The sequence below is a fragment of the Vicia villosa genome, unplaced genomic scaffold (assembly GCF_029867415.1).
Source record: "Vicia villosa cultivar HV-30 ecotype Madison, WI unplaced genomic scaffold, Vvil1.0 ctg.000131F_1_1_1, whole genome shotgun sequence".
Taxonomy (NCBI): Eukaryota; Viridiplantae; Streptophyta; class Magnoliopsida; order Fabales; family Fabaceae; genus Vicia; species Vicia villosa.
Genome location: NW_026705025.1, coordinates 94,052 through 108,208, shown reverse-complemented (window position 1 = coordinate 108,208; position 14,157 = coordinate 94,052).

Genomic DNA, 14,157 nt, shown 5'->3' with positions numbered 1-14,157 from the left:
GAAGATTACACAACCGTTGGGTTAAGTGACCGGGTGAGGATCACCAAACTTAGAAGGTGTATTACCTTTTTCTTTTCTCTTATTTTCTTTTCTTTTCGGAACATTCACTTATATTCATCGGCTTCCTGCGTAAAGTGTGTGAGAGATGGTGCCGACTGCTGAAATAAACTACTCAAGAGCTGTCAAAGAATGAGAATTTAAGGCTAAAACATAATAAAAAATTCAAATCGATTTCCATATGCAGGAGACTTACGGTGTTAGAACGATACCGGTCTTGTGAATTTTTCCCACGTCTCCGCAAACTCGACTCAAATCAGTCTATAGCCTAAAGCTTTCAAGAAGATGCATTTTTTTATTGGTTGAAATTAAAACAAAAACAAAAAAAATTGAAAGAAAACAAAACAAATAAATGATTCTCTCCCCCACACTTAAGACATACATTGTCCTCAATGAAAGAACATTAATATAAAATAAGAGTGAGAGAAAGGAAAGAACACACCCGAGTAGTCAAGGAGGATAAGTGATCACATAAGTTGCCTTTCCCAAAGAGAGATCTTCTACATTCTCTTCTTCCAAAGTGGGGCTCTCATGGAGTAGCTTTCGATAATTCTCATCGTCCTTAAAAAGTGGTTTAGCTCCTTCGCCTTTTATTCCAGGATCAAAGAATGTTCTTCTAAAAGTAAAAGTGTCAAATGGGCACGTGAAGGTGCTCTCATCTTTCACAACATCAAGGAACCAAAGGTTATGGGGCTGCCTCGCTACTTTTGCTGCATGTTCAAGTGAGATCCTATGCACACACATGGACGAACTAATATCATAAATGTCATCCAAGGTCCATCCAATTCCTTTGTTATGCTTCTTCAAAACCTGCAAAAACTTACTTTCTTGATCAAAATAAAGTTTAGAAGAAATTATAACCGGAAGTTTTTCATTCATCTCTAAATAAGTAAATTTAAGATTTTGAGGAATTGGTTTCAGCTCCCGGGAAGGTGGTTGTTCAATGGATGGTTTGATCCGGGCAGCCGGGGTGTCGAGAGCTTCATCTACATGAACAACTTCATTTGCAACCTCATCTGTAGTAAGAATATCAACTTGCAAGGCAACCTCAATTTCAGCACAAACAGAGCAAATTTTAGTGTTAGTACAAACATCACAAGAGTAAACATCATCAAAACCAGACAATGATGGAAAATCATCTGCAAACAAATCAGTACAAGTATCATCAATAGTTTCAGAAAGCAACTCTATTTGAAAAACAGAATGCTCTTCCAAGGGTTGTTGGTTTGATCCTCGAGCTTGCTGCATGGCATTCAATAAAGTGGCAAGTTGTCCAATTTGTGTTTGCAAAGTCTGAAGAGTAGAATCTATTTGTTGTTGATACTGAAGATTATTAGCAGCCATTTCTTTGACAATATCCTCTAGTGAAGGTTCGGAAGGTGCACAACACATAACCTCAAATTCATTCATATGCTTATGCGGATCCTCACCTGCAAAACCATTAAACCTAGGCAACAAATGTATTAAACCAGATTTCAAGTCAAAGGGTACATCAACATCAGGATACTCAATGCATAAGTTCGCATCAGGGGCAGCCAACTGCCTTAAGGTTCTTTGTTCAGCCATGTTATCAACAAACACAGATATACCAACTATGTCCCAAACAGGCAGAAACAAATGGAAAGAAGAAAAACTATTAAAATAAATTCATAAAAATATAAAAACACAAAATTTAATCTAATTAAGACAAATAAGAATTTTCGGATTTTTTTTGGATTTTTTCGACTCTATGAAAACAGTAAAAAAATTCATTAAAAATAGAAAAACGATGAATTTGGAGATTTGGGGTCGAATTCCTTTACTCTTCTAGAGTAAAGGAGTATTGATCGCACAATTGTTCTGCTTCCAGTAGGAAAAAACAGATTATAGATCAGACTCAATTTCCAAAAAAAAAAACGTTTTTTCGACTCAAAAAGGCGTTATAGACGAAACCGCGAGGAACCTATGGCCTAAACGCACAAACACTAAACCTAAGACTCTAAAATCAGTTAATAACGATAAGAATCCCCGGCAACGGCGCCAATTTGATCCGCTGTCGCGCGCGGATCAAAAACGAGTAGTTTTGAAAAAAACCGTAGATAGCGACAAGTGACTCGAATATCGTCTCACAAGGATTCTTGATTTTTATTAACTAAAAGCTAAATCGATTTAGGGGGGTTTGGTTTGGTCGAAAAAAATGATTATCAAAAGTGATTATGAAAATAAGCTGTTTTGAAATAAGTGATTATAACAGGTTAATCTACCGGTTCTACTTCCAACTTATCATTGATTATTACAATTTCAATTCCCTAAGCGGTACCAATTCCTATTCGATTGCAATATTGATGAAACAAGCGTCGACAATACTACACGAGTTATGTTCCTAATCACCGAATTAAGCAAACGGTTCACCGAATTAAGCAAACGGTTATCGATAGCGCGAATTAACGAATAAGCTAAGTTTAAACGCGATTAAAGTAAGGAACATGCATCAATCGAATTAAATCCAATATATTCTATAAGAACGAATTAAGCAAACGAAATCATATAACAAATTGGAAAGGAACTGAATTAAATTGAAAGTAATAATAACCTCAAAGTTTTGTGGAATTCGAATTCGGCAGATTAGCCCTTAGGATTAGTTCTCCATTACAGGATCGTCAAAAGCTTGGAAAATTTCGTGAATGGAAGATGGTTGCTACTGTACCTCGGCTGCTAACCTAAGGGACAATAGCACAAACCGTTTTACAATCCAGCTGGGTCAAACAGACGACCCAGGCCCAAAACTAATTGACCCGAAACTTAACTATAACTAGTGCTGCAACTTCAACGAATTTTCTGGCTCTTCTACAGTCCGATTCTGACTTCGACTCCAACATAAGAATTGTAGCTCTTTCTCTTAGCTTTCCGTCGATTATTAGAACGCCTCAATCGGACTCCTGGAACTCCAGTTATGATCGTTTCCGTGCAGACTGTTAAAGCTGAAAATTAAATACGAAAATCAAATAACAATAAAAATAAATTAAAATATAAAAACATTATAAAATACAAAAATAAGACAAGCAAACCATGGAAATGTATAAGTACAACCGTAGAGGAATGTGCATCAAAATTCACTGATCACCATACAATCCTATTAATTTCTAATAGTTATATCAGCAGAAAATTAAAGGCAGAAAGTAGTCCTACGCTATTACAAGGCTTTGGTGAGGGGATTACATAACCAAAAAAGGGTAAAGGCGGAAAATAAAGGTAGAAATATAAACCTACATTATTACATGGCTTTGGGGCAGTTACAATAAAAGAGGAAGAATTGAGCACGAAAATAAAATTCAATATAAAATCAAATAATCATCACAAATTCGTGGCCTTGGGATTGGATCTCTTTGATGACTTGAGGAACAAGATTGGATCATACAAGATTGGGCCCTTTTGCAAGAAAATCCATTTCGGCCCTTATTTGTATCATGTATTTTACTAAAAATTGACCAACTTTGACAAAGCATATCTCCCTCAATTTTTAAGGTATGGAAGTGTTCTGGGACATTTTGGAAAGCCCAAGATGTCCTATACAATCCAATTTGGAACATTTTTTGCATTTGGAGATTTTATCTTGCTGATATTGACTTTGACATAAAACAACTTTTTGTTGACTTTCAAAAGAACCTGTACACTGTGCTTGGTTGTAAAGAGAAAGTGAGAAGAGAGAAATAGGTGAGAGAGTGTATGAGAAGAGAGAAATAGATAAGAAATAAAAAAGATTTATAGGGTTGTTTGTTATAAGAGAAACATGAGAGAAATAGAAGAGAAAGAAGTGTGTTAAATTTTGAAAAGACAAAATTATCCTTACTATAAAAATATATAAAATATTATGTGTTTGACTTAATTAAAAAGATGTAATGACAAATATGGAATAACTCAAATAATTGTTTCTCTTTCTCCTTTCTTCTCATTTGTGGGAAGATTAGAAAAAGTAATGGGGCCCACACAATTTCATTCTCTCTTCCCTATTTCTCACCAAACCAAACAAGAGAAATGAGTAATCTCTCTCCAACTTCTCTCTCATCAACTTCTCTCTTTCCTACTTCATCTAAAACAAACACACCCGTAATGTTTTGGCTCATATATCCCAAATTAAGCATTTTTGGCCTTGTCTTTAGAGAGACAGAGTTGTACAGAATTCAATTTACTTCAAAATGAGATTTGGTTGGGAAATTTCTAATGAACCATGTGAAAGTTATGGCTGGTCAAAGTTCAGTTTACTCTTAGTTCAAAAAAACCCTAATTTAGAAACTTTGAATTTTGTTGATTTCTGGACTTTCCTTGATGAATCATGATCATCCCTTGATAAAATGATGAATGTAACCTTAAAATGTTGACATTGACTAAAAATCATGAGTTTTGATTGTATGTTGACCACAGTTGACTTTTAGGTCAAACTAGTCGACTGTTGATTATTTGACTGAGCAAACTTGTGAAATATGACTTAAAATTTGGTGTGAGGATACTTTGAATCATAAGAGTCCATATGAAATTCATTTGAAGTCTTGATACATCTATTTCTCTTGAGAAATCCAAAACCCTAATTTGAGACTCATTGATTAGGAGAAGATGTGCATAACCAATCCTTGAGATGTCTTGAGCTATTGTTAATCAGTTAAGCTCGAGTCTTGAAATATGGAGGGCAAGTTTTGGGGTATGACAGATACCAATGCATGTTTGTGTCAATTATATAAACACTAAAATCAAGTGTAAATAAAATGATGCGGGACATCAACAAAAAGGAAACAACACAACACAACAACAACAGAACAGTGGATGGTTGCAAAGGTTGTGCTAAAGAAGGGGGAAAACACAGCTCTTGAAGGATTTTGTTGGAAGAGAATTTGCGATGATTTTTTTTGATATATTCAGTTGAACTCAACATGTTTACGGAGGATGAAGGTATGCATTATGCCTTCTTTGAAACCCCAGATAAAGCTTGATATTCAACAAGAGTTACTCTTTTTCCCAAAGATCTCTGAAGCATGTCAAATTTATCTTACATGATACCTATTGTTTGGATTTTATGTGTAATAAGATTGGCAGGATATGTAGTAGTTTTTTCACTAAGGGATAGCATAAGTCTCCTCTTTATGACTTCCAATCCTTCGATTTGAAGGATTCCTTGTAGTTTAGGCATAAGCCTGTTGACTTTTGATGATATGAAAATTTACAACCCATTCTAGCCCTTAGATAGTTAATTGATTTAGTTAAAATTTTGGAACTTTTTACTACAATTTATTTAATTATGGTTTTTAGAAACATTATGAGATTTTATTGCTTTTCTAATGGTTGGATCAAAGGGTCAAGCAGATAAAAAAGTAGAAAAGTAAAGAGAAAAAAAGCAACATAGCCATGTCGCCTGTATGAGAAAAGATGAAGAATCTGAAAAACTAGGACATAATTAGCAAAAACAAAAGTAACAAAGTCAACCTTTGTTGAGACAACCTGATTGTATTACTCGTCAATTTTAGAAACTGTCATTTTTGCAAATTTATTAGGACTTATGATTGTTCTCCAATAAATAAGAAAAAAAATTTCTTAAATTTTTTGTTGTTGTTGTTGTCTTAGCAATTGTATAAGCAGAGACATAACATAACAACGCAACAGTGAATGGTTGCAAAGGTTGTGCTAAAGAAGGGGAAGACACAACACTTGATGGTTCTGTTGTGTTGTGTTGTTTCCTTTTTGTTGATGTCCCACATAGTTTTCTTTACACTTGATTTTAGTGTTTATATAATTGACACAAATATACATTGATATCTAATTGTGAGTTAGAGATATAGTGCAAGATAATGGGGCTCAAAGTCCATTTAGTTTTTTAAAAAATTTGTATTAATTAATTTCTAACTAAATAAATTAATATAAAAAATTCCATGTCAGTTATTAAAAAAAATTGTACTACTATTAATTTTTAACTAACTAAATTAATATAAAAAATTTCATGTCAGCAATGTTAAGTTTCATGTCAGCAATGTTAAGTTTCACATCAGTGCCGTTTGTGCCAACTCAGCTTTTTTGAAACAAATTTTAGTTAACATAAAGAACCAACTTGTAGTGAAAAAAACGTAAAGGACTAACTTGTTATAATTAAATAACTTAAAGGACCCTAGAGGTAATTTAGCTTAATTTTTAATTAATTAATTGGTAGGTATTTGTTGCTCTCATCTCTATTTTAAAATGCTCCTACGATCAAATGACATTAAAGTGTAAGTTATCAAGAGTTACTCTCCATCTTGACTATTAATTCTTCTAATTTAATAGTTAAAATTAATGAGTATTAGTTTTCTCTCTACATTTAGTTACTTATTGAAAAGAATTAATGGTCAAAATATGGAGTAATCTTGACAACTTACCCATTACTAATATGCTAATATTTAGGTGGGTAAACTCATAAGTTCATGTTATTTTAAAACTTTCCTTTTGATTAATATTTTTATTAATTAAACTTTCAATTGATTAATTTTTTCCTAAAAATTATTAATCTGTTAAGTTAATAGACTATGAATTATCACTTAGTGGTAAAAGTTTGATTTTTTAATCTAGAAGTACAATTTTCACCGGAGATAAGAATATTAGTACCATTGAATTTCATTTTTATTACAGAAATTTTTTTAAGCCATTATTAATTTCTGAGCAATATGTCAAGGAAATAATTAATTTTATTTTAAATTAATGTAAAATTAATCTGTTTTTCTTAAGTGATTTGGTGATAATCATGCATAGAAAATTGTTTGTTCCTTTCCAAAAGAAATATTTGGTTCATGTCCATTACTTTTTATTCCAACCATTCACACTTTTAGCCTGATTTATTTTGTGTGTATTTAAAAATTATTAAAAATTATTTACAACACTCAAATAAATTTATTAATAAAATAAAATTATGAAACAAAAATTTGAGAGAGTAGACCAAATTCATGATAATAATCTAAATATTATTCTGCAATTGTGTAATTACAAACCTTACTAGAAAAGTAAATAAAAAGAGTACAGTATTGCACTAAATAGAGAAGACAAACATTAAAACTGAATGTAAAATAAAAATAAGCATGACAAAAACATAAATAAGACCTTGACTCTTACCAATTCTAACAACATTATTCAATGAAAACAAACATATTATTAACCAAATACTTATTTCTTGCTGCAGTATCCATTTTTCATATGCTCCCTTTTTTTAGTGTCAAATTTGTCGGTACATCTGTCACAATTGTAATTTAAGTCATTTCTTATGCTTTCACTACTACCTTAAGCCATGTCAACACTTGTATTTTTTAAATATAAAAATAATTTTGGTGACAATTTATAGGTAGGATGAAATGTGAAATAAAATTTTGATGACACTTGTCCTCACCAAATATACATGAAAAACAATGGCATACCAATAAGATGATGGATCATGCAAATAAATTTTTCATTCAAAGTAAAAGAACAATGAATAGTTGGTCGGTGTAAGTTAGACTAATAATATGACCATTTTTATTCAAATTATGTTTAGTATAATATATTGAAATCTTGAAATTATATATAAATTTGTAGTGTCACACATTCATCATTTATCTTATATTTTGGTTTATTTTTATAAGTAGAGATTAATTTTACCAATATTTAATATTCTCAATTTATATATATTTTTTAAAATACATTCTTAATAAACAATTTGAAGAGTTAAAAAATTAACTAATATAAATATTTACTCTTATTTTAATTTTAGAGAAACTTCAATTAAGACTCAAAAAGAAAATATAATTAAAAATTCTTTAAAATTATGAGTGTAAGGAGTTGTTAAGGATGTACCATCAACGACCGGGTTCAGGTATTGTTAGTCATCTTATTTCTATTGGCTATTATATGCAGGATAGTGTTCCTCGATCTATTTAGAATAAAGGTCTAAGTTACAAGGGCTTAACCTGTCCATTATCCTGGATTGTGCTTCCCTTTTACGTGATATGCGTCACTTTCGACCTATTCATATATCTTCTGAGTTTTAGTTATCTTTAGGTAGTAAAAAAGCGATCAAGGTCTTCAAAATAGGCAAACAGTTAGGTTATACTTTAGTGTTTAGATCTAAGGCCGAGGTTGAGCGTCCAGCGGACCTTGAAAAAAGGGATAGATAGTTGAGGTCATATAGGTTGTCCATGATTTGTGTTTGATATTGATAAAGTCCTTTAATATTCGAGGGTTGGAGAGTAGTTTTAAGCAGAATAAGGTGAAAGAGCTCATTGTCTCTAAATCTATTGAATTCATGGCGATTCAAGAGAATTAGATTGGCGAGTTCTCTGATTCTTTAGTCCATGCCTAGGGGGGAAACATCACTCAAGGTTTAAAAAGAAAATATAGATAAAACTTTTTTAAAATTATGAGTGTAAGAAGTTGTGGAGGATGTACCACCACTAGTAACAAACTAAGTGATGTGCCACACCTAACTCATAGACTTAATAAATAAGAAGAGACAATCTAATTTTTTTGTAATGAAACCTATGATTTTTTTGTAATGAAACCTATGAAGAAAGTTGATGATACTCGTGCAGCTATTCTAAAGAAAAGAAGTTAGGAAAGACGCTAGGGATTTGAAATTTCTATGGAAGCTCTAAAATATCAAAAATAAAAAGGAAAAGTCGTGATGGGTCATGAGGGGAATATTCTTATTGGGTCAAAGAGAAACCGCATAAGTGAGTGAGACACCTTATGTTCATCCAAAACTTTTAAGGTATTAGGTATGAGTCCTTTCACTTATAAAATGCCCAATATCAATTTTCTAAGCAATTTAGAACTTCCAACTCACATTTTTATCACAACTATCTCGACTTAAGAGTAATTTAATCCATTATGTTCCCCTTCAAGCAAAAACATTGTCATCAATATACACTTGTTTGTTGACACCCTTGCCATGTCACAGACACTTCAGAGGGACGTGTCATCTGACCACTAACTTGTCAAAAAGACTTTCAATACACAACATATCTCTTACTCGAACCATCTTCTATGATACCACTAACGCTTCATGAGGAGAGCATCCACATTAGGTCAAAAACAACTATACAAACGAAAGTGACACCACATATATTCATCCAAAATCTTAAGGCCTTAGGTATATGGATCATCTCACATATAAAGTTCTCACCTCCTCTTTTCCAAGAAATGTGAGAATTCTTACTCACACTTATATCACAACAAGATGAAGAATATGACATGGAGGAAAAAAAGAAAAATGAGAGAAATAAACACGTGGATGAGGAATTCGTAGAAGAGGTAAGAGTAAAAGTGATTGATTTTACAAGAATAATAAATTAACTAGTTTTGTGAAGCACCTTTACTTATGTAACCATATGAGGATAAATATCTCTAAACATACAAATTCTACAATGTTTACTTGGTGTAAGTTACAATGACAAGAATGAATCAAAATTTAAACACAAGAAATTGAAGAAAATAATGAAATTGAAGAATTCAACATTTTTCCACATTTGTCATCAAATTGATAAGCGTTGCAAGCTACTAGAAAAAACGTGTCGTACCATGTACTTGAGTGTAACGGGCTACGGGAAATTCAAAATTTTCCCTAGGGTATCCTTATCTCATTTGGGTGTTTTGTTGCTTGTCATATCATTTATCCTTACTACCAATTGAGTACCTTACAATAAGTTCGTTGCATATCTCTTAGAAAAAAATTATTTTTGAGGCATCAAATGTTTTTAGTGCATAAAACAACCCTTTGACTAAAATTTAACACAATATTAATTGAATTAGAAAAGTTTTTATTGGAATCAAGAAATTCTAACAAGCTTGATTCAAATCATGCTAGTCTTTGACTCAAATCATGAAACCTTTTATTTATCTAAAATTGGCAACGCGAAACATGTTTAGAATCATGAAAAGTCTTGATTCGAATCATAGGCAAGTCTGATGATTTCGAATTTGACGCTGGAAACGTGATTCGGATCACGCCATTGCTTGGTTCGAATAATGAAGGATTTTGATTCAGATCATTTCTTAGTTTGATTCGAATGAGGCATAATATTTTTGTTTTACATATGGTTTATGGAAGCGTGAATAGAACCATTATTGAGTGTGAGAAGAAGACGAGCATAAGGGGAAGTAATAATACATTGCTTCCATAACTAGAGGCACCCCTAGAGAAAGCATGTCGTCCAAAATGAAAAGAAAGATTGAAAACCTAATGGCTGTCAACAAAAGAGAAGGAAGTACATCTAACAATAACTTAAAGAGACTTATCCTCAGATTCTGAGAAGGTCAGGGGAATCCCTAAAAAAATATTCCTTATGCTTATCACAGTCGTAATCCCAACTTTTATGTATCTAGGATATTGATTGATTGCAAAAAAAATTGTGATATTATGTACTCAAATATCTTCGAAAAGATGGGACTGAAAAAAGAAGTTATGACCTTATGAAAGGTCTGACCTACAATGTTTCAACGACATTGTGACTCACCATTTGTAATATATAGAGCTGATGGTTACTCTGGGGAGTTGAATAGACATAAGGACCATCGATGCCTAGCTCATGGTCTTCTTGTGCAATATGTATACAACTGCATCCTGGGCAGGTCTTTTGCAGCGGAAAATCGGCCATGATCAATACCAATCTATTGGGGAAAAAATATATTTACAAAACATTAAAACAAGACTGGAAAGAAGGTGAGGCTAAGGTGATGGATATAAAAATGGTCTCCTTGATCGGGAAGCTAAAGGACATGGCCATTCAACCTCCTTCGACCACAGTGAGTCGTCTTGGCCAGGAAAACCCAAGTAACTAAGTTTAGATAGAGTTCAAAGATGGACCAACAAGTAGTGATCATTAGTTTATGTTATTTTTGAGTTATTTTTCTTTCTGTAAAATCAAACAATCACGATGTAGTATAATCATTTTGATTAAAACAAAAGAGTCTTTTCACCAAGTTATCTTTTTATTTTGTGATTATGAAAGGTAATGACGAGTCTAGGGTACGACCAAAGATATCAGAGTCCAATCATAAAGACTCAGGGGTACTGTCACATGCAACCCAGGCGACCAACAGATCACCCTTTCTTGGTATCTACTCACTCTAAATGTTGTGATGGATCCTCCAATGCGTCGCTCTCAAACAAGGTATTCATCTAGGCGCATGGGAAGGGGTACCTACCCTTGGATGGGTAGAGTCCCCAGAGACTTCCAATAAATTTCAAGCAAAACCCAAAGGAAAAGTCGAGTCATAGAGTAACAGAACATGGGCCATAAGTTAGACCTTGTAAAAAGGCAACATTGGTAAGTAACAAACTGAAATATATAATGCAAGAAAAACAACAAAGATCACTCTATTATCAAAGTTAAAAATATCAGGTACATGCAGGCTGGAAAACAAAAAGGGAGCTAGTCTGCAAAAGAAATCATTCTCCCATCCTGTGAAATACCAACATTAGGGTAAAAGTACTCATCTTGCCTCAAAGAACTCTCAAAACCATCCTTGGCAACAAAGAAAACCTCTTTAAAGGATTTATCTAACTCTTTAGAAAGGTCGAGGTTCTCTTAGCACATTGCATGAATATCATCCTTAACCTTTTTATGGATCTCTCGGAACTCCTTCAAAGATTGCTCCAATTTTTTCTATCATTCTCTAAACATGGTCCTTGGCCCTCGAATGGGAAGAAGTCGGTGGTATAAAATCCCAGGCTCCACCCTTTTTAATCACCTCCTAAGCGATCCGACTTACCTTTTCCTCCAAAGTACCAGGATACTTAAAAGGTCCCACAACAACCTCAATGGCAAGGAACTTATTGGAGGCATCCTGACTTCCATCAAATACCGATCCCTCTCAAGGGTAAAATCATTAAAGAACCTTATTCAATATCTCTTTCTCACATCAGAGGCCACCAGGAATGAAAATTTCCTCTAGTCAACAGCCCCGAACATCAAGATTGATGATGCTCGTCAGGCATAAAATGAAAATTCAACCAATTGCTTCTATCTAGATTCCTATGAGAGACCTGATAAATATGAGTAATCTTCATTGGAAAGTGAAGACCTGAACTCCCTACTCGTCCTCGAATATGAATGAGTTAACAGTGAAGGACATTGCTACTATTGAGTGGAAGTCTACCCTTATGTAGTACCAAACCAGGGACAATTGTGAAGAAACCTCGCCGCATAAATATCCTCAACTCCTAGGATAGATTATAATCTATGGGAAGTTGATTGGATAAGTCAACCTTGGACGCCTGCTTGGGAAACTACCCCATCATAAGGCGTTCCATTAGACATAACACTAATCGAAGCAGGAACAGTGGTTGTCGCAAGGGGGATGAAAACCTTGATACGTTGGGAGCTAACAAGATTGAAGAACATTTGTAGGTTGTCCATATTTTCTTCAAAAATACAACCACAAATGTAAAAAAAAAACCTAAGATTCCTTCGTCACTAAAAATCTCTTTTCTTTTCTCCCGACTAACCGCACTCACGATGGCATAAGTATCAATCATCCTCCTCTTCACCTCGGTAGATGGAACCTCGTCAAGGACTAACCCTTCTTTGAAACCAAGCCCTTAAAACTAAGCATGCATGTCTTCCTTCATAGCTAGATTTCAAGAGAAAGGAGCTCTGGTTTGGTTTGGTAGAAAATGGCATCTTGGAGGAAATGAGACAAAGACTAATGCTATGGAAATGTGCTCTTAGAGAAGAGAGAAGACTCGGCAAGAGAGTAACAAAATGTGAGATGGGCCCCTGGCATAAGGGGTCTCACCAACAAAAAATAAAATCACCCAGTTCTAGGTGAAAGGTTCAAACCAAAGGTCGTCCAAGTGGAAGCTAAAGAGTCCTTAGTAGCGGTAGTCGTCCTAGATGTGCGAACCAGGAATAATATATTGAAAAATAACCTGAGAGAAGGCTTCCAAAATATATGCTTAACACATAGATAGGATACCCTCATGTAGGCCTAGAACCTCGAATGAAGCTTTAATTGCTTTAGCACGCCCATCTTGAAGTTAGAGAAAGGCAACCATGATCATATCCTTGTAAATAGGTACTCACAAAGCGAGATTGTACAACCATAAAAAATGTTGTATATCCTCTTCCTGGGGTCCACTTGAAGAATTGACCAATCTTGAGGGTCGCCGACCATGATGTCAACAACTTTTATTGCTACCTACGTACTTAGAACATACGGGGTACCCGCCACCTCTATACACACCCAGTTGTACATAACTGCGTAGGTCAGCTCCATCTCCGCACCTCTCTAGGCTATATGATTAACTTTAGAATGTTCGTTGGGTGTGATCCAAGACAATACGTCCAATTTACCCCGAAAATCTAAGTGGTCCTTCACCTCAACAACACGAGGTTCGAGGACAATAGTTCTCACAAAAAGTTGAATGAAGTTGTCGACATATTCCCTCATCTACTGGATAGCTTATATTTCCTACTCAGTAAAGACAAGAGGGGCATATGGACCTCAGTACGGTTCACCTCTCCGCCGACATTTGATAAAGGGGCGTCTAATGAATTAGATGAAAAATGTCCTTTCTCTAGGAACCCCCATATATCCATTCTGAGTCATAAATATCATATAAGGATATCAGTTTTGGGCCTATGTGATCATGAGCGAAATGAGGGAGATGAGATTCATGGGATGCCCTCATTCCCTCAACAGAAGTAGGGATGACAACGGGTCGGGTCGGGTGTGGGTTTCACACTACCTAAACCCGCATCCGAAATCATCACTCGAACCCGAACCCAAACCCAAAAGCTATTCAGGTGGAAAAATGACACCCACGCCCACACCCGTTGGGTTCGGGTTTTTTCACCCAAACCCGAACCTGCATCAAAATACATTTTTTCTATAATTTTCTTACAACTTTCCACAATCAATATATATATATATATATATATATTAAATTATATATATATATATATATATATATATAATTTAATATATATATATATATATATATATATATATATATATAAGCGGGTGTGATTTCGGGTTTCGGGTGCGGATTTCACACTATCCAAATCTGAACCCGAAATTTCGGGTGGCACCCGAACCCAAACCCAGTCAATTCGGGTTTTCACCCATTGACTTGGG